Below are 22,991 nucleotides of genomic sequence, written 5' to 3' on the forward strand. Positions count from 1 at the left end.
AGACTAAAATTCCTTTTCTTTGGGTTCCCTCAGGACTCTCCCCTAGACCACCAGTCACGGAAGTCAACTTAATTTAGTGCACTGGGTTAACAGCTTTCTTTCTTTCTCAAATTTTTCTGTTTACCTTTTTGCTCCTTCAAATTATCTTCTGTGGTTGCATATATCTGTCCTGAACTATAACAGAAACAAGAATGCAATCCTATTTTTTGTTTCCTATCTAGTCAGTTTTTTCCTACTCCAAAGTGAAGTCTAGCTTATTTCTTGGTGCATTCACTGACTGTGGGCATCAGCACAGCAATTAACTTGTTTAAAATAAATCTCATTTCAAAAAAAATCAAATGCAGATGGCAGACAGTGCAAACATGGATCATAACTGGCTCCTGTTAAGTGAATAACTTGTACCCTCCATCAACGCTAAGGTCAGACTGTCAGCTTCAGAAAACAACGAAGGAAAGATCTGCCTCAAAACTGGGCAACAACACAATAGTCAGGGTGTGGAGAAGGGAATCTTTCAGATGATAGGGCAGAAGAAAATTCTGTAGTTTACAGGAGAAAGATCCTGTGATACGTTTTGAAAGTGGAAGTAGATAGTGTCTTCAGAGTTATGTATTTGGCAGATGATGTAGAAAAGGAAAATGTTAGGGTGTGAACACAGATAGGAGAATAACCCCACTGTGTTTGTGCCACAGCCCAGGGTGGCCCAGGAGAGGTGGAGAGGCCACACTGGGAGACAAGCAGTAACAAGCTGGTCAGATATTGGTGTCATGCACACACTACGGAGGTCACTTTAGTTCAACAAGATTGGGTAATCAAGGTACAGGCCAGGTATGGGAGTGGACTGGGAACTGTCTGCATCCAGGTGAGTGATTCAAGTCAAAAAGTTTAGTGAGTATCCGAATCCACAGGCCCCAGTGAAACCAGATGGCAAACAGGTTAGTGAAGTAAGAACATAGACCAGAAGGCTCAACAGGAAGGGAAAAGGAATGGTGTCAAGTGTTCGTGTTATCTACATGATTCAGAAATGCCAGTGGCAGGCAAGACCAGACAGCAGGAATCCTGAGCCCAAGTTGAGTCTGAACCACAGAGTGATCAACATTTATGCAGCTAACTCTGCAACAGTCATAAAATACGCAGAGAAAGAAAATTCTAAGTTAAACAACAGCAATATTAACTATATTCAGCTTCATCTCTGGTGACTTTAAGCCATTTTAACTTCCTGATACATAAATCAATGAATGAATCCAGCCCAGGTTCCCATACACTAAAATGCATATAAATTTGTACCATATAATAAATGGACAAGTGTGGAGTGGAAATAAATGTTACCATAAAAAGAGTACATTATGGAGGGCTTTGAAATCTCAAAGAAATCTTTGAAGGTCTTCAACAGGAAAGCAGGCCGGACGTGATGGCTCATGCCGGTAATCCCAGCACTTTGAGAGGCCAAGCCTGAGGGATCACCTGAGGTCAGGAGTTCAAGACCAGCCTGGCCAACATAGTGAAACCCCATTTCTACTAAAAATATAAAAATTGCCTTGGTGTGTGGTGTGGTGGCCAGCTTCTGTAATCCCAGCTACTCAGGAGGCTGAGGCAGGAGAATCACTTGAACCCTGGAGGCGGAGGTTGCAGTGAGTCCAGATCACACAACTGCAATGCAGCTTGGGTGACAGAGTGAGACTGTCTTAAAAAAAAAAAAAAAGCAGTAGATGAGAAATTTAGTATGATACCAGCATGCTGGCTGGGCCACTGGAGGACAGGAAGGTTAGGAAATTGTTCCTGAGTAAGAAAAAAAACAGTGGTTTTTGTAATCCTAAAAAAGAGTTTCCTGGCTTCTTTCTGCTTCATTAATAGCTGACTTTCACAAAAGAGTCAAAAATATAGCTTAAGTATTAATATTGGAAGACAGAATTCATGCCTGACATACAAGCTTATCACGCCACATGGGAATTCTATTGTTCAACAAGAGGGATACTTTGACTCTTGCCACATGGGAACATGTTTAATCCTGAGGCATAACAAGACGACCCCAGGGACAGGATGCAGAGAAGAGGGAATGATAACTCTCCTAATCTGTACTGTTGTAACATTTTTAAATTAACTAAATTGCATGTCCCTTGAGAATAAGGAACACTTCTTTATTCATGAAGTCCCAGAACTTTCTGCCTCAAAATAAAAGACACTCATAATGTTGATTGGATTAAATACCATAGATGACTTCCACATTTGTATTTTAGAATACCCTTTCATTACAAAGAAATGAAAGTTTTGGAGAATGATTAACTGTTTAAAATCCAAATTAAGTAAAATACATATCTCCTGAAATTCTGAAAGCTATCACAATTTCATTTTAATATTTGTCAACCTTCAGCACATTCTAACCTTGAATTTTATAAATTAGGAAATAAATGAAGAGTTAAATCTGTTCAGAATCATTCACAGTAATAAGAACAATAATTTTTTTTTGTTCTGATAAAACTAATCTTATAGAAAATAAACTATGCATCAGACCTATTTTTAAAATTAGACATTGAAAACATTCTTATCTTTCCCTTTAACTAATCTGCACTGTAAAAATAACCAAGCATTTGAATTAGAAAACTTAAGTGACATCTCTAGAGAAAAATATTTTCAAAGAAAGAGAACTCCTTACTGTTTTGTGGGCATGCAGAAATGGCTTATATGGAATAGAAAACAGTTTCTATTACTATCACTATAAATCATTGCATTTCTTTTTTAAAAATTGGCTGAAAGCAAATGATTTCAGTATATATGTATACATAATTGCCAATTTGACATTAATTCTGACTTACACCATTTATGTCTGTGGATCACTTGCACCGCCTAGTGGTCATGTTTAAATATTGCTTACTCAAGGTGCTGGCATACCTTTGTTTTCAGCACATTATTTTAAACCAAATTCAAATAAATTATTCATTATTATCTAAATATGGAGTATGACATATGCACCCAAGTATGTAAGAGCATGTCTATATTGTACAGTATACATATGTAAATAGATGTCAAAACATTATGTGGTTCATATAAATGGCTGTAAAATTTATGTAAGCCTGAAGCACATCTCTCAAGATTTCTTTTCTCTCTTCTACCACATGAAAAATTAAACAGAGGCTTTTCAGCTCTCAACAGCCATGATCTTAAGTGTGTTCTCAACCCTGACTGCATCTTAGAATTGCCAGGGATATTAATAATAATAATACAATGTCTAGGTGTTAGCAAAGAGCATTAAATCAGAATTCTTGAGTATAGGTATGGAAACTTATAGCTTTATAGTTTTTATGGGTGACTCAAGATACACCCAATGTTCCACACCTCTGATCTAAAGGATATGGATCGATTCCTCAGTTGAAAGAGATCATACAAAATGAAGAGAAAAGATGAGTCCACATTATCTGAAAGTGTGAGGATGTGTTGAATCACTCAACTCTACCTGGTTCTACACGAGGTCTATTATTGTAGAATTACAAGAACAAGGACACTTGTTTTTCTCCTAGAGATTTCAGAACCATTGTACAAACACACCCGGTTCACTTAATATTTGATAAAATACATTATTGTGCAGTATACTGACCTTGTTCAAAATATATGTTGGAACTCACATTTGTGAACTGCTTTCTATGCTGGTATTAAGAGAGATTATGTAGAAAAAGACGTGGAAGATTATTTTTCATGGAAAAATCACTACCAGATTTGCACAAGATCTGTTATCATATTTCAATCCATCCCTAGGCATAAGAACAGATGTTTGTTCTTAAGGTACTCAGGTAATTAGTCTATAGTTTGAAACATTGAAAAATTAAAATCAGCCTTAAAATCTTGGATGTTTAAAGGTGTTATATGAACTTTCAGACCATGTGGGAAAGCGAAGCTTTTTTAATGAAAAAGCTAGTTTTACTACCAGTAGACACCTAAAAACATTCTGCAGTTCATATTAATAAGACTGAATGTAATTAAATGTCAGCCAATGTGGTGATTTATAAAGTATTTTATACCCTGTGCATAATTAAAACCCTGGCACTGAGTCCTAATATTTGATTAAACATGATAGAGGCTTTATTCCAACAGAAAACTTGACATAGAACCTTCTATAATTTTTATAGTGACCTACTTTGCATATTTCTACTTGTACTTAGGTTTTCTTCTTAAAGAAAAAAATTATATAATTTTAATTTTAGCCAATTTCCTTGTTTCAGCTATTTCATTCATCTTCAAGACAATAAAATAAATATTTTAGCAAATACATCAGAATTACATATGTCTAAATGAGTGTAAACGCTTTGAAAACAGACACTTGAGGAAACTGACATTTACTTCACTGATACTGCTCTTATGCAAAATATATTTTAGAACTCACATTTCTGAACTCCTTTCAGTACATTTTTTAATATTTTTGATGAGAAAACTTTGCTTTTGGTGATGGATTTGAACTTTTTAAACATGATTAAATGACATTTGCAGCCGAGACTAATGGATAATTGTGTTAAAGTGGGTAATGAGTGAAACAAAACAAAACGAAAAAGAATAAGATGTGTGGGACCATAAAGTTAGCACGATGGGGTGACAAATGTCACACTAAAGGCTATTTTGAAACTCTCCTTAAACCACCAATGAGACATTTACCAAATAATAGCAGCAGTGATATCAGCACTTTGGGGATATGCATAAAGTCTCACAAATACCTGCTTTAAGAGTGGTAGATGAGCTCTCTTGGTATAGGTTTCTTTTACCATGGTAATGTTTACTGAATTAATTATTAAATGTTTATTAAGTGGAAATATTTATTGAATTGGAAAACGATTGTAATTAAAATGTTTTATACACACTCACAGTTATATGTGTATCATGAGCATAGAGCTCAATTAACACGCAAACTAAACACACTTGTGTAACCAGTGCCCAGATCAAGAAAAAGAACATTGCCAAGTTTGTACAGTATTTAAAAGAAGCTCAGTGCTTTGTATTCAAAAATTTATTTAAAATAATACTGTAAAAGAAAATATATCATCCAGCAAAAAAATCTGGAATGTAATTTCAGTGTAGAAAGCAAGCTCATAGTTCAATTTAATCTATTAAAAATTAAAATGTTTTAATACAATAAAATATATAGTGGGATTTTTTTTAATTAAACATGTTATAAATACCTTGATAATTAATTTTATAGGAATATTGAGAATGAGTAAAACATAAATTTTGATTTCTAATAATTTTTCATCATTTTAAAATGTAAAATTTGAACATTAAATAAAAATTTCCTAGTAGTTTTGATAACTTTGAATGTATATATCTATTCATATTAATGTTAAAAAAAAAAAGTAAGGCTCTTCAAACTTTACTCTCAAATGTGAATATGCATTCTTGTAGCCTGGAGGCTATTGTCAAAATGTGGATCTGGGTTCAGTCTTTCTAGGTTGGGGCCCAGAAGTCTGCATTTCCAACAGGATCCCAGCTGGTGCTGATGTTGCCAGTTCTTGCGCCACACCTTCAATGGCAAAGGTGTAGACCGCAACTTGGATATATTTCACAGATATCATCTCATAATATTTTGTCCTGTTTCTAGCTCTTTCTCAGTCTCTGGCCATGCCATTTTTCACCTTTTCTTTTTTTCCCTGTTTTTGGTTTATTAAAAAAAGCAAAAAACAATACAAAAAACTCATGTTACTGTGAATTGTCTGACTTCATATTCTCAGTGGTGGAAATTCCCTTAAAAACCTCTCCCTTCCTCTTGCCTTGGCACATTCTCCTCCCACTCCCCACACCTGCAGCTTCCTGTAGGCACTTTGATTTTCAGAGGTTAGTTTCTACCTCCACCTAAGGTTCACCTTAATTCTTCAGTGTGGTTCTGTGTAGTAAAATGAAACTGTAATACCAATGTCCTGGACCCATGAAGGCCAGAAAGCTCAATGATTGAACAGTTTAAAAAATCAATTTTGCTTAAAAACAAACAAAACCCAGAGATATCTAAGGTAGCTGCATTGTAATACTACAATTCCCCATCACCTGGTACAACTATCTGAAAACTTTTGTACAATCCTGAAATATTACTTGTTTTCATGTTTTGGTTAATGCAAAAAGTTAGTTCCTTTATATCATTCTGCAAGATTGAGATGGAATAATTTCAGGAATGAAAACAACAGTCAACGATTTCTGGAATGAAAAGAGGATCTATGCTAATTTTAAAAGTTAAAAGAAGAAAGCAGAACATAAAATTATAAATTTAATTATGACTGGATAAAGTATAAATAACTTTAGATGATGGCTGATTTTCAAATAATATAAGAATTTATCCCATATAGACTTTTAGTTTTAAAACTTTGTAAATAAAGGTAATAAAAGACCAATAAAGACACAAAATCTCTAGAATTTTTTTTAATATCAAGTTTGTATAACGAAAGAAAGAAAAAGAAAACTCTATCAGTAAGATGGATATGTGGGGTTATGTATTACTCAGCAATTTGCTGGTAATGGAATTTTCTCCCTGAAAATCCCATAATTATTAACAATCTATAATGAATCCATCTATATTCAACTCACTGAGATGTATAAATAATAACCAGAAAAATTATTCAATTCTGAGTCTTTCCAAGACAAATGTATAGATATTTTTACAACATATGTCTATGAATTGCTTCAATTTATCTGTCCCTTAATCTGATCGAAATTTTTAATTCTCTTTTCATTTATGAAACAGTAGTGACAAATGAACATGTCAAAAACAATTAAATATATCTATCTGCATTTCTGATTCATTCAGACCATGGCCTAATGAGCCCTGGTGTGAGAATTGAAAACTTGGAATCTAATTTTGGCTCCAGCACTAATTAGCCTGTGATCTTGAACAGGTCAACTAAATTCTCTGACTTCTAGTATCTGATATTGGGACAAATCTTTGGTGCTAGACAGGAAGATTTTAAGAATCTCAGGAGTAAGCTCAGAATCAAGACTCATTCTGACCTTAAATCCAGCTTCTATAACTTAGCCTCTTGACACTTATGACCAGATATTTTGTTCCCGCTCCGGGTCGAGATTTCTGGTCTCTGCCTTGCTGGCCATGCTTCTGCCTTGGATTGTAGTTGCTAGGACTAAGATGCAGACTTACTCTTCTAATACTTTCCTAATACTTGAGATTTTCTTCTAAAGGCCAGTGTCCGTAGCTACCTTCTTCGCTTTCACTCTTATACTACCTAGATTTCTGGCTAATGTTTCTTGCTAAAACCCTCTTGATTCTGAGATCTGCCTATTTACCTGGTCTCCATTTGCTGCTGAACCTTTCCTCATCATACAGCCAGTTATTGTAGGGTCTCCAGGTCTCACCCTAGCCTTTGAGAACCATGCAGTTGTTGAAATAACACTGATCTCAAATATCAGGGGCTACTCATGGGATGATGGTCTGCAGGTGTGAAACTGAAACTGCCATTGCAATAAGGCAAACATCAGATGGGGTGAAAAAGTGATGAAGTGATGAATATTTTCTTGACCAAATATAATTGTCATGAAAATTAGCAGATTCAGAGAACAAATATAGCTTAGACAACTGCATGATAATATCACTTCCAAAAGCATAGTAAAAAGTTTATTTTCCATAGGTCATTCAATGACATATGCTTCTAAGTGCCAGTATCTATAACCAGTACCTCTTCTAGGAGCTCTCATTTAAACAAGTGAAAATACATCAAGAGCTGAAACAAATCAGCAGTGACCATTCAGGATTTAGTTATATTAATCTACTTACTCAAAATACTTTTTTCCTTGATCTCTACTGTTTACTGCACCTATGTCTTACAAAAGCATAAGCCATATACAACAAATACAATAGATAGGAATGAGTACAGCAAGCCAATATTAAAACATCAGGATTGCCTCATGTCTGGTATCTCTTATTGCAGCAAACCCTGCATCTTCAGTCACTCATTAGTCATTTCTGATTATTTTTAAAGTATGTATCTGATATTTTTATCATTTGTCTATTTTTTAACAACAGATTATCAGAAATATAAATTTGTGCATAAGAATATGGGTTCCTTGATCTCTACTGAATTCCTGGGTCTACAGAGTTAGAACGTCCAAGTATGAATGAGAATTTGCATTAACAAACTAATCAAATCATTCTATTCCTACCTTTCACAAAGGTCACTGTGGAATAACTGTTGTTTTAATTTAGCCCCGCTGCCTAAAATGTTAAGAAAGCAAAACACTGGTGAACCAGTGTTTGAGAGAAATGAAGACTAAATTTAAATACCTGTAAGCAGAGTATACCAACCTCTCATCTCAATTCCCATGCCAACTTAGCAACTGCAGAGGTTACTTACATGCCTGGCTGCAGAGGCATTGGAATTTGCTACTGTTGACCTCAGTTATTGGGGGAAAATTATCATTACCTATTGTAGAAAGATGCTAAGCAAATAAGGCAGACAAGGATCTGTGCTGACTTCTATTATTTAATTAAACTAAGCTTTCTTTTCTTTATGTTCTGGAGATCTCCAAAAGTTGGAACAGCCACTGGCCAATGTTTAAATCTAAGAATAAGGATCATCTTTCAGTTATAGATAGACTGAGCTACATTAGCACAATGGTTTTAAAATAAAAGTAACGCACTTTTAAACACTAATCCATGAGATCTGAAAATAAAAAAAATCACTGTCAAATGCTAGGCATTATTTTAGTATGTCAAACTTTAGTATGTTTATTGAGTTTTAAAAATTTAATAAACATTTTTTGAATATCTACTATTTTTAGAGATTCAATAACCAAATAGTGTGGCAACAAATTCAAATGAAAAATGCATACTATTTTTAATTTACCTTGGGTTATTGAGAGCATATATAAATATATAATATATATGTGTGTGTACCTGTGTATATAGATTTCACTTTTAAATGACTATTGATTTCCACCTAACAAATATTTCTCCAATTATATATTTTTATGATGTCTTGATGCATATCTTTACATTCTATGTATTATGTACAAATAGGAGCCTTACGAAAATATTTTAAAGTATAAATGTCCAAAAAGAATAGGCTGTGAGTAATAAACAATGCTCTTTCAAAGGAGAGTTTTACCTCTGAAATTTCACTTATTTTGCAGGCTTAGTTTTTTTTAAGTTAAATTAAAGTTAACCAAATGTTATTACATCAAGTCATAGAAAAATAGAGCCAACAACTGAGCAATAGTTTTTCATTGTCTTTTTTATTCCATTTTAAAATGTGTAATTATTCTTAAATCAAAACTAAAATCCTGGCAACTAATATTGTTCTGTTATAAAAATAAGCCTTAATACTTGTCCCTTGTTTCTAAACATGTAGTGTAAGAAATCCACCTTGGTTTTGTACCTTTGTGAGAACTTGGTGTTTACATCTGTTTCTTTCATTTATTGACCACATGCATACTAGAAACAAACTGCCTCTCTTCTTTATCTGGATAGTTCATTCTAATCTGTGTAATAAATATTTTGTCTCATTTCATAATATTCTGAAACAATCTCCATTTTTTTAGTGTGAGTTATTTTTGACTGTTCTTGTGTCAGTAAGGCACATGATAGCGTGGTTGTAGAAAAACTAAACTTTCCAGTTTGGTAACCATAGAAGAGTTTAAAATTGAGTTACCTCAGGAGAAAGAATTATTTGTATATTTTCAAAGCTTATGAATCTTAAGTGTTAATGAATTTGATATTCTGCCTTTAATATTATGGCACTTACTCGTGAATTCTCAACATGGCTTTGGCAATACCCCAAGTTCCAGTGCAAAGGGTATTACACGTTTATCTGTTCTGATTTTAGGTTGAGCAACAAGACTGCTTTTGTTCAAAGAATAACTAACAGATGAGTAATGAAGTCACTTACTCAAAACCAAATTCCATTGTCAATAAGAGGAGATTTGGATTGTACAGTTTCATCTGACAACTATGTTGGAATTCAGCTTTTTTAGCAGAAGTCAGAAAGGCAACTGTTCTTTCAACCAAACTATTTTTTCTTCAAGAATACATCAGCAATCTCTGAAGCATTTTCATTTGTCCAGTTTTTTTAGAAGGGGCTCTTGAGCTTGTGTTATACTATAACTTAGCTCCTAAAGCAAACTGGTGTTTTCCCTTTTTGTTATCAGTAGAGGACGTTCGTTGCTGCTTTTTTCTTTAGTAGTTTTTGAAATCTGTGGGGACTTTTCTGTTTTTCTTTTGTTTTGCTCTTTTATGCTTTCTTTTAAGAAAGCTTTTAAATGTTCATTTAGTAAAGGAGTCAGAGTGAAACCAGAAAGGCAATTCTTTAAAAAAAAAATTGTTCAAAATTAAAATTCCTGTGACCTTAATGGAAAATCAAAAATTTTGCCATTAAGGCATAAGACAATTGCAGTTAGGATATATTAGCTGTCAAAGTGCAGAAATCAAGTCTCTATGAGCAATAAACCTCAATGGAGGTTTGCTGCTGGGGTAGTTAATAATTTATTTATATTCTATCTTTACTTCTCATGAAAATGCCTACTGCTTATATAGGGGTACACAGATACTAAGTTCTGTATAGCACCCTTGGTGGGTTCCTCCCAGTTCTGCAGACTTAGCACTTCTCCTCAATACAGGAATAAATTTTAAGAAAAAACAGATAAAAATATTTCCTATTTTTCTTCCCTCATGGAGATATCTACAATGCTGCTAGGGCAGCTGATTAGGAATACATGTTTACTATACTTATATTTGTTCAATTCTCAACTTCAGTTGTTACAGTACATTACCATTGCCCCAACCAAAAAAACCTATTTACTCTCTGATTTTTCTGTAGTTTTTAAACAGATTTCTCTGCCTAATTTTATACACATTTTCTGTTACCTTCCCAATCATTTTTTTTCCCAGAAGTCATTCTTTCTAATAAATTTTGACTTTCAGATAATTATGCTAATTTGGGGTATCATGTTTCTACAAGGTACCTTTCTCATGAACTCCAGCACCATGACAGCCTGCTGCCTTCTCTCCACGGTATTCTGAAACAGCCACCAGTCTTGGTCTCCGATAAACAAACCTGAGGCTTACACTGCTTTTTATTTTACTTGTGCTCTTTTTAGCCTAATTCCTTATAGTTCATATTCTAATATTATTTCTCAATTTTAAATCTTTTCTATAATCCAGAGTCAAAGTATTATTTCCAGTTTCTAACAATAAAGTAACTCTAATTGTTTTTTTGCATATGCAGTAATTAGGAAGTGTTTAGAACATGGCGTTTTAGCACTTACGATGAAAAATTAAAAATAATCTTGTCTTAAATCTAGCATCTTTTCCAAGAAAAGCACAATAGAATAGTCACTAATAAATTTACGTTAACGGTCAGCAATAGTACATCAATGTATGAGTAAGAACATATGCCTTTCCTTTTTTTCCTATAACCACGGCACAGTTAATCTAATAGTTTTTCAGTGTTCTTTGAACCCTCAGGTAATGACTATAGCTAAAGCAGAACATTAGGTCATCCAATTATCTGATTTATTGTTATATGGTTCACCATGTTTATATTTCCAGATTTTTTCACTATGATGGCAGAAAATCAGGACTTGGAGGAGGCTGATATATAAATTTCTCTAACATTCATCAGATTTATCTAAGGACTCTCAGATACTTACAATGTGGTCTCTCCTAAGTTCACTGAAATTCAAAGTAATTAATTGAAGTAAAGCCCTGTATTTGTGCATGCATTCTGAGCAATTAAGTGAAGTGAAACACATGTATTGCTAATCTTGCATGCTGTGATTAAGATAGAAATGAAGACGTCCATCATATGAGATTACTTCTTCATCAACAAGGCTCAGAAATATTTCTACAGCTGTTTAGACCATTTTAATTGTATCAGAGCCTCTCATATCATGGTTTAAGTGAGGAACTATTTCCCCCATTAAAAAAGAGAATATTAAGATAGGATAGTATACTAATCAGCATGTGAAAGGAATTGCAATGCATTTAAAAGTTTCTTTACCAATAAAATTAGAGTAGCTAAAGAAACGAAAGGCATTTGTGTGTTTATGATCTGTTTTCATACTTAACTGAACAAACACAGAGCTGAGAGGACTAACTGGGCCCTAGTTTTCATTATCAAATATGCGCAGATGATTCCCTCTGGTCACTCTAACTCCTTTATTTGAAAAAAGAACAGGAAATGGTGCTACTTTCCCTATGTAAAAAGTACATCTAATTGATGACCCACAAAAAAAAAAAAAAAAAAAAAAAAAAAGATACTTGTTACCTTTCCTCAAGTTCCATTCCTCCTTCCTATAGAAACATACTAATAATTCCGAAAAGAAAAGAACCCACTTATTCTACCAATTTTTTGGTTATTTACTCAGAATTATCCCTAGTAATATAAACTTGGATTTTGAGTCACTCAATAGGATTGAAGAACAGCAGAATAAGACCAGATGTTGTCTCAGAATAATGAATGATTTGACACAAAGTGGTTTCTTAAAAGCCAAAGTTGCCATTTCAGGAAATTCATTCATTATCTTGTGCTTCAGTGAGCTATGAGGGAAGTGAACTGAACAGAATGAGAGTAAACCCAGATTGGACGTTTCATGGATATACAGCCCTTTCTTTGGCTATCTCAAAATACTGCAAGAAGTACCATTGTCATATCTCTCATGTGATTAATCTACTGAGTTTCATCTTAAAAACCAAGTGCAAAACCATGAACTTGAGTGATTTGAAACAAAAATATATGTTTGTATTCATAATAGCTTGAAATAGCAAAAATACCTTTCTAATTATATTAATTTAGCAATTAGTTGTGAAAAGAAAAGAATTAGTTTTAATTAACATTTACAGTTTTTTTCCACTGTTGTATATTTAAGGATTTCAATTCATTTTAATACATCTTCAAGTTGAACATAAAAGAAACTCTCAGACTTCAGGAACCTATAGGTCAGAGTGGTTCAACTGAAAAAGCAAAGAGAAACATACAGACCCGTGGTGACAAGTGGCTGAATTCTACACTTTACTGAAATTGGACAAGCAAATGTTTACATCACTAAAAAAAAAAAAAAGAAAGAAAGAAAATAAGTAGTGATACGGAAAATGACATGTATTTATAAACAGAATTCAAATGTTAAAAAGAGTATTTTTATACTTTACAACTTCAATTATAATTGCTAAACCAAATGACAGTGTTAATAACAAATACATTGAAAAAACATATGTTAAGGTAGGAAAAACAAAACAACAGGAATTTGGAATGTCCTATAATTATGAAAAATACTGTTGTTAAAATGCACTTATTAGCATAGAAAAAATGTTTACATTATGCTAAATTGTATAGCATTTAGCTATACAATGTTTTTATATTGTATACGGATGTTTTTATATTGTATAATAGATGATACAATACATAAATAAAATACTACATATGATATTTAAATAGTTAATGTCATCTATTATTCTATAAACTACATACTCCAGAATATACAACAAAATTTTAATCATAGCCATATAAAATGTTGAAAATGTATTTATGACTTTGAATTATTTGTCTTCTAATTTTCTTCAATAAACATATATTACGTATGTAAAAAAAGTTTCCATTTAATTATAGAGTCCTTAGGTTTACTCTAGCAGTTAGTTAACAATACGTGACTCAGTCTCCTCTGTCTTTCCAGCGAAATATTTCCCAATGAAGTATTCATAGAAACAAAACAAAATAATTTCTCAACAGCAAAGAAAATAAAGAAGCTCCATCAGCTAACAGTAGGAATTACTTGAAGGAATTACTCCTAAGTACAGTATGAGTGAAATCAATTGAGAAATTATGAGGATCACCCAATCATAAGAAGATTTCTCTGTCCCCATTCATTACCCACTGCCTCCAAACACACCTACAACAGAGATGCAAAGCCTCAGACCAGAAAACCTAAATGCTATAGTATTCCCAAATTGCCTTCTAAGGTTGGTAGAATCATCTCCTATTCTTACATCGGCTCTTCTTTTTTTCTAAGTATTTGGCAGGCTGTGCTCACAGTGACCCAACAGGGCTAGACACACAAGAGGAACATCAGGGGAAAGTAGGAAAGAAACAGGAAGAATACCTGGAGAGTAACAAGAGGACATATCAACAATGAATTAAAGAGAAATCCAGATCAGAGCACTGTCCCTGCTCCTTGGGGGTAGAAGCAAGAGCAGAAGCTGTTTCCCCTTGGGAAGGGAAGGAGCACAGAATTTTCCTCTCCTCCCCAGAACTCTTCACTATTCTTAAAGCAAACCCAATGAGGTAGAAATAATTGTGTCTTGTTCACAGGGAGGTCAACAAAGCTCTGAAAGATAAATACTTGGCCCCGAATCACATAAAGATCTTAAAATTCTGCAACCACATAATCACAGTTAGCACTCCAAATAATAAAGTCAATGTTTGTAATTACAAATGCCAGAGATGAAATTAATTCAATGATAGAACCCATAACTAAATTGAAAGAACATAAGCTTTTATTCAGTCTGTTTTCAAACTAGCGATTTCTTTAACTAATGGTTCTGATGCCTTTTTAACTAGTAAAAGTAACAAAATTATCATATTACTTTTTACAATCTCAATCATTTTTGAAGGCTTATGCTTTATAACAATGTCATGATTTATTAGTAAGACAAAAGATAAGTAAATAAATAAAGTCAATCACCATGACCTACCATTGTTTTAATAATAATTTGATAGTGGGATTTGATTTGTCTCTACAATTAGTTTTTTAATGATTTAGGAAGACAAATAATACCTGTAACCGCATAAACTTCTCAATATCCTGTTTTGCATACAGTGTGAACTTCAAAGTATTTTTAACACAAAATTAATTAGTTCTGGGTAGATTAGAGATAATGGTTGTGGGATCCTTCTTATTTGCATGACTCTTGAATTCCTCCTGAATTTCTACTAAAAATGGTAATTCTACTTAAACTACTTTTGATAGAAAAATCAATGATGTCAAACAAGGACAATATCCTTTCAATTCATACCAAATAGGGATTTAACTGCTGCTAAATCCACTGTCAGCTAAGGACAACCATAGATAAGGCAATGTTGATTTGAATCACTTTGCACTAACTAATGGAAAGCATTTTTATTTTAAACAGGATAATCTTTGGCTGATAATCTAATATGCAAACTTAGTGTGCAATTTATGCAATTATCTTATTATTAAAGTATAGCATCCTATACTTCTGCAGATTACTAAATATGCCTCCTCATGTAGCAGAGACCTGTAAAAAAAAGAGGAAGTTCTTTTCTATGAGATAGGTAGAAAAGCCAGTTAGCCCACGTTTTGCATCAAATAGCCTTTGATTTGATGCTATTAATTGTTTTTAACTGTGTGAATGTTATGTTATTTAGTGTACCTAAACCACAAATGGCTCCTGGCAAGACCTCATACCATTAACAATGAGATTAGCAGAGGAAAATTCAAAAACACTCATGGGGATTGTTTGTACTGTTTTTTGTTGGGTATGTTTTTGCTCTGTGGGATAGAAGACAGTTTAAAACAGCACTGCATGAAAAAAGAAGCAACTGACCGCAGGTTGCAAGTATGCTTCAGTGAAGCAGAAGTTTCTACAGCTCCGTCTCAGCAAAGGGGAGGTTTCTAACGGTCTCCTGCTGACTTCAAATGTGTTCACAGCCTGCACGCAGCAGCCACAGTGGAAACTTACCGGTGTGATAATAATCACTTAGAGTGAGACTGTGGTGCAGACCCTCTTCCCCCAACCAGAAATCCCCTGAGTAAAAGCTTTATCCCCTGGGGAGACACAGAGATGTAATGACTTGAAAACAGGTGTACCTTTCCATGACATTCAGAAAAATTGGGTATGAACAGCTTTTCTCTCTTCATATCCTCAGAGTCCAAAAATTAGCACAAGCACAGTGTTTCCTAATCTTTAGGCATCTAAGAAGTGCCTAAAAACATTTGTCGGGACCATTTTTAACATGTAAAAAGGGACAATTTTTGTTAAAAGAAAAATAAGCTTCTAGTGAGACAGAGAGAGCGAGAGAGAGAGAAAGAAAGAGAGACTGTGTGTGTGTATGTGTGTGTGTGTGCACATACACGTGTGTTCTATATAAATACAGTCCTGGAGTGACACACAATATATGTCTCTGTAACATGAGGTATAGGATAGAAGAGCAACTATTCCTTTTATTTTTTATGTTTCTGCATTGCTTGCATTTGTTACAATCACTGTTTGGTAAGTTTGTAATTATTTTTGAAACTGTCTTTCACAGTTATTTTGAACAATCTCCTCTGATGAAGGTGAACTATTTACATTTTCTAAAAAAGCTACCTTAACTTTTTGCAAAAGATGTGGTATAAGCAAATACACATAACAAACTGTTCTTTAAGGATCAACATCTTATGATTCATTAAATACATGAAGGTAATTTTTAATTTGATTCAACTTTTTTAACTATTTACAATTACAGAGTGCTTTGCCCACTCATGACCGTATGCTAGGCAACACCATCCTTCTCAAATACATATCATTTTTATTACATTGTAAAATACTTTTATTAAGATATTACAATGAGTTATTATATTTAAGGAGTAATATAATAAAAGCAAACCTAAAAATATCAAAATTCAAGAAAATACTTCATAAAATACAAATATTTTTGCTACATTGAACTGAGCTATCATGTATTGCTGTGAAACCATTCTCTAACAAGAACTCTAAATGCTAGCACTTCAGTATTTAAAATTCACTCAGCAGGTGGGCAAATATAAGGATCAAATCGAACAAGAGAACATAAAAGCAGTTCTAGCTTGCACATCGGTGGACATGGTGATGGCTCCTCATGAATCTAGATATTCTATTAGTTCTCTTTCACATTCTTATTTTTCTACTCTAGCTAAACTCACATAAGATTGGAAAACAGAATTTCTGGGGAATCAGTAGCATGTTCCTTCTCCAGCTGTGGCTGCTGCTACTACTACAAAAAAGCTAACTTTACTCTTAGATTTAAAAGATCTATGAAAGCACAGAAAAACAGCTTAATTAGGGACACATTTTAGAATCATGTTGGGATCATTTTTAAATGTATAGCTCCCAGGGAAGGCTAAACTGAATAGACTTTGTGGGGAGTTTTATATTTAAACTCCACAGGTGATTAGAATGTCTGATTATCAAATATTTGTAGAGGAACCTAGGATAATAAAAAGAATCTAGTGGTAAAATAATGTACAAATCTATGCTAATTTATGTAATTCCAAAATTGAGAATTAAGATCATTAACCATTAATAAAATGCATTTAATAAGACAAATATAACAATTAATTTAAGTCCTTACGTAAGGTTAATCTAAATCATGTCTGCCTTAGCATTAAGTGAACATAGTGATGTAGGTATTTTCCAAATTTCTTTCATCAGTGTTTAATAAGTTTTAATTTTAAAAAAGTAAAACATCATTTAAACAGGTTAAACATATTTAAAAACTCAAAAATTCACAAAAAAGTAAATTTCAACTAATAAATACGGTTTCCTGTTTATAAACATAGGTTTTCTGTCACCAAAGCACTTTTTAAACTAAAACATATATGACCTAATAATATAAATCTTTCTTATACACACTGCTTATTTCAAGAGAACTCAGAGATTTATGGATGCTAAATCGTCACTCCAAAATTTCTATAAGGAGTTAGTTTTATACCTATATACAAGATATCGAGGTGTACACATATTAATAAACTCACAAAAGTCTATAGCTAGACCAGAAATAGAATCCAGGTTACATATTTTTAGACTAGTGTCTCTTTAATTTTCACACACAATATGATACTTACCCATATGCTTTAAAAGGATGCAATAGGAGAATAGCAGGAAAGAAAGAATTTGAATAACATTAGGATTGCATTAAAATCTGTATGGTATTGCCATATGCATTATTGAAGTCTTCCCTTTAAACCACTCATGCCTTCCTTCAAATCTTCATTTTTTTTTCCTAAGCTCAACTCCACACTTTTCCTTACTTTAAGGAAATATATAGCTCTCTGTAGGACATAACAACAATAATGAGAATACCTGCTTATTCTATATTCCAGGCACCACACTAGGGACTTGACACAAATTTTATTTAATGGTCGTCACAATTACATAACAACTCTACAACTTCCTTGCCTTCCTACATAGGTGAGGAAATTGAGGCTCCATGTTTTACCAAATGAAACTTGAGTTCTTTGGACACATTCCTGGGGGCAAAGAGAAACTTATTTCAATTTTTTTCTATTTGAATTTGTGTTTACTTCAATGTACTTCAGGTGAGCAGCCAGATAAGAAGAGGAAGGATAACTCAGTGGTGACCAGTGGTCACTCTTAGGTTCTGTCTTAATACAGTAGATCTCCCTTCTTGGTGGTTTTGCTTTTCATAGTTTCATTTATCCATAGTTCAAACATATTCAATGGAAAATTCCAGAAATAAATAATTCATACAGTTTAAACTGTCCATTCTGAATAGTGTGATGAAATCTTGCATGAGCCCATCCTGTCCCATCTGGGACGTGAGTCATCTCTTTGTTCAGCATTTCCACACTGTCTATGCTTATGCCCGTTAGTCACTGAGTAACTGGCTTGGTGATCAGAACAACTGCTATGGTACCACAGTGCTTGATTTTGGTACTATCCACAGTTTCAGGCATCCACTGGGGCACTTGGGACATATCCCCAGCAGATAAGGAGGGACTGCCGCACACATAATAGAGAAGAAAATGTTAAGGAATACATTAAGAGGCAATAGAGTATAGCCTCAAAGTATTAATAGGTACTCTGAGATTAGACTGCCAGTTTTAAATACTGGCTCTGCAATGTATCACCTTTTTTTACCTTGGGCAAATTCCTTAAACCTCTGTAACTATTTCATCTTCTTTAAAAATGATACCAATTGTTCCTATCTCACAAAGTTGTTATTGGGATAAAAAGAGAAAATAATGCATGTCAATGTTTAGTTTTCCATGTGACTCATAAGCAGGGCTCAATAAATATTAGTCACTGCTATTCCAGAAAGGCTAACACTGCTTGAGAGCCCGGTGAAGACCCCAGCACTTCCGGTTCTGACAACCCTCTTTGTTATCAGTCACAGCAGACAGCCAATCACAGAACTGTCTCTGGGCAATCACAGTTCCCCAAACAGTATATTAATATTTAATGTAGTTTTCTGCACATTTTCTTTAGGCCTAATTTGGTTTGGCGTTGTTAAAATACCTACCATTTACGGAGCACTTACTATTTATCCAGGCTGTAAGTGTATTATTTCTTTTAATTCTCAAAATCCTGCTACGAAGAAAGACAGTATCTTCACAGATAGGAATTATATGCACAAAAAGTTTCTATAACTTTACCATTTAACAAATGACATATAACAGGTGGTGACCGGGACTCAGACCCAGATATTCTGGCCACATAGTGCTTACTTAAGCATTTTACTATAGTGCTTCTCATTATGCTATATATTTGATTATTTTATTACTATTACTCAGCTTCACAGAAGTCATCTATGACTTGCTTTATTTATTTAAGGGTCATAAAATTCTTTTGTGATATGGATAGGTATCATCTAGGCTGAGTCGTGGAAGAGCATGCAGGGAAATCTGATTTCTTATTACCCGACAGGACCTTTGCTTTGGGATTATAGCACTGCAGAGTTCTACACCTGATCCCACCATTTGCTGCTATGTGCGCCTTATGTCAAGTCAGCACATTACCAATGTCCTTTGAGAATTAAAAATTGAAAAACAGTGACCATAAAATGTGATACTGCTCATTAAATTAAATATAAAATCAAAATCTTGCATAAATAAAATTCAGTGTTAATTCTTTTTGACAGAAGGGTAATATATTAAGAATAGTGTGTGCATTTTAATACGATGCAATAATTTCGACATTAAAAGTCAGGCTCCTGTTTGGATTATATGGGGGCATCCTCACCAGGATCATCGTACAGGTTCTCCATGAAAAAGTGCTCCATATCTGCAACTTACTCCAAATTTCCAGCTGCTTATGTTATGTAGAACAAGATTTGTTTCAAGACTTCCAGTCTCATCTGCAGTTTGTTGATCAGAGAGAGTAAGACTTTCTCTGTATAATTATTGCTTGAGCCTGAGAGGTCAAGGTTTCAGTGAGCCGAGATCACACCACTGCACTCCAGCCTGGGTGACAGAGCAGAAAAAAAAAGAAAAAGATTATAATTAAGTGTTCTTTCTTATGCAGCATGCATGCATGTGCGCACGCACACACACACACACACACACACACACAGAGAGAGAGAGAGAGAGAGAGAGAGAGAGTGCTGGAAAAGCTTTCTTACACTCTGTTCTTTACATAAACACATGGGCTTAGCCTCATGTTTTCACCAAAGTGAAAAGTGTATCTCAGACCTGGGACAGCCAGGAGGAGCCCGTGGTGCCCTGAGTAGTCTTATCTGTTTACTCTATGGCACTGTTTCATACATTGTTAGTTTCAATATGTACCATATGTCCTAATGTTGGGGAGTACCCATGAAGACATTGTTCAGCGCTCTCAATGTGTAAGTAGAGTCTATATTAATTACCTGTGCACATTCTTTCAGTGAACAATTGGGACAGTTTATAATTCGGGCCTTGTATTATATGTCTGGATTTGTTGTTTCTTTTTCTTTTTTCTTTTTTTTTTTTTCTTTTTTGAGACAGAGTCTTGCTCTGTCACCCAGCCTGGAGTGCAATGGCACAATCTCAGCTCACTGCAACCTCCACCTCCCAGGTTCAAGCAATTCTGCTTCAGCCTCCTGAGTAGCTGGGATTATAGGTGCATAACACCATGCCTGGCTAATTTTTTTGTAATTTTTAGTAGAGATGGGGTTTCACCATCTTGGCCAGGCTGGTCTTGAACTCCTGACCTCGTGGTCCACCCACCTCAGCCTCCCAAAGTGCTGGGATTACAGGCATGAGCCAAAGCACCGGCCTGTTGATTATTTTTCAAATAATTCTTATTATTTTACAAAGATATAATGTCCATGATGAAGTGGGGGAAAAACATGGTCCTTTAACATAGTTAGAGAGGGGCATGCTCCAGGCTACATCTATCTCAATAAACAGTAAGTTCATTTCCTCTGCTCTTCTCCAGTGCTGGATTCCCTCCCAGATGTTTTTTTACACTCAAGCAGAATTGTTTTTAGTTTCTCAGCACTCAAGCCGGGACACACACCTGTTCCTTCGAGGTTAGAGGAGTCATAGTCCCTTTCTGATGTAAGTACACTCTTGCACGAGACCATGATCCTGGTATGGTCACCAACTGCAAAGCTCTGGTGTTTATGTGAAACCTGGCTAGTAGAAAACATACTTTATTTGCTTCCATATGGTTAGCACTAGGGTATGTTCTCCTTGTCTGCTGAACTTTCCCAGGCTGCCAATGGTAAATGCCATTTCTGCCCATTATAGTTGTCTTAAACCTTGACTGTCATACCCCTTTCTCATTGTTATCTGGGTTGCAGTGTTTGAACTTATGGACTGCCTCACATAACCTGTCCCCTGTTTAATAGAGACAGCATTTATTCTGCATCCTTCATGGATTATATTGCCTCAAGAATTCAGAATCATGATTCTAATTTACCAACATGACCTGGTATAGGAGTCAGCCCAGCAGCCCCATTTCTTCCTACGTTTATGGTGACTTTATCCTAGAGAGAAATTGCCTTCGTATATTAAAAGACACAGGACAATGCTAACCCCAGCAATTACCACAACTTTAAATCTAATGTGGAAGAAATTCAAGATCTTTATCCCTTTTCTACTAAATAGCAACTGGGTTTGATCATTTCCTTCACCAGCAGGCTTCAAGCTTTCCTCATTAGTAGCAGCCTTTGCCAAGGAAAATACACTGTATACATTAGTTCTGCTTCCCCAGAAACTCCTGTACATATTTTAACGTTTTTGTTAACCTTAACATTTTTGATACACCACAGTTCATTTTAGACTTTAGTACCTTTGACATTAACCTGACAGTATCAGTGTAATATTTAAGTAGATAGCCTTTCTTCTTGTGTCTCACCAATTTAAAATCTGATCTTGTCAGTTCTTTCCTGGGAAGTCACACTGGTTTCTTTTGGTACATTGCTCTGTATTGTTTTTCCTCCAGACAATATGAAAACATATAGGCTAACAGTACCAATTTCCCTAATAGCTTTCTTCACTTTTTCCTGGATGAAAACAATCAGTGAGATAAAACAAGATCTTATCAAATGCTCAGCTTTCAAGAAGTTAGATTTTCAGTTAAATGTGCATCTAAAGTCCAACTTTGTCATTTGCACCAGGTGACTATTATCCATTCACTTTTGCTGGTCAAGTCCTCTCCAATACTCATACAGTGATGATAGTTCACATTTATTGAGCACCTTCTTTATGTCTGGAGATTTGTGTTTAATTTTACTTAAATCTCACAATAACCCTATGAGGCAGGTATTTTCATCACTCACATTCGACAGATGAGGAATTTGAAGGAAAAAGAGGTTATCCAGGGTTCCAGAGCTATAAGTGATATATTCAAGATAGGAGCCCAGGCAATCAGCTTTAAAGTTCAGCCTGGTAACCACCAAGAGATACTGCCTAATTTTGTTTCTAATCTCCTTTCAGCCTCACATACATACCCTCCACAATGCTACAGACTTTCATGAAGGAATTTATCTTCACCTTACTGCTCTACTCTACCTTTCTTAATAATAGTTCTGTTTCTTTTGAACCAGGATTATCATGTCCTTTCATAGTGTATTCTAGCAGTGAATTTCCTCCTTCCCAGCCTCTCGGATCATATGAACTTCCTTATGTCACAACCTCAGTTTCATTTTGTTTATTAATCATGTTTTTCAACTACTCTGGCCCCTAGGTAATACAAATAAAGCAGATGGCCTGACCAGATTAATCTAATTTACTTCCCTCAAAAATATATTAGATTTTGACAAATAAAGAGAGGAGCATATCCTTAGAGTTCCATTACTTATCTTAGATAGGTTTTAAGTAAGAATATT

General features: G+C 34.5%; 1 long non-coding RNA gene across 1 annotated transcript in view; it reads right to left on the reverse strand.

Moving 5' to 3' along the window:
• Positions 1–16,673: 16,673 nt before the first annotated feature.
• Positions 16,674–22,991, reverse strand: part of LOC141584548 (uncharacterized) — an 82,152-nt gene continuing 75,834 nt past the window's right edge. The window contains exon 3 of the long non-coding RNA XR_012517620.1: positions 16,674–20,142. This is a non-coding gene — a long non-coding RNA (uncharacterized LOC141584548). The remainder of the gene's footprint in view (positions 20,143–22,991) is intronic.

The sequence above is a fragment of the Saimiri boliviensis genome, chromosome 5 (genome assembly GCF_048565385.1).
Source record: "Saimiri boliviensis isolate mSaiBol1 chromosome 5, mSaiBol1.pri, whole genome shotgun sequence".
Taxonomy (NCBI): Eukaryota; Metazoa; Chordata; class Mammalia; order Primates; family Cebidae; genus Saimiri; species Saimiri boliviensis.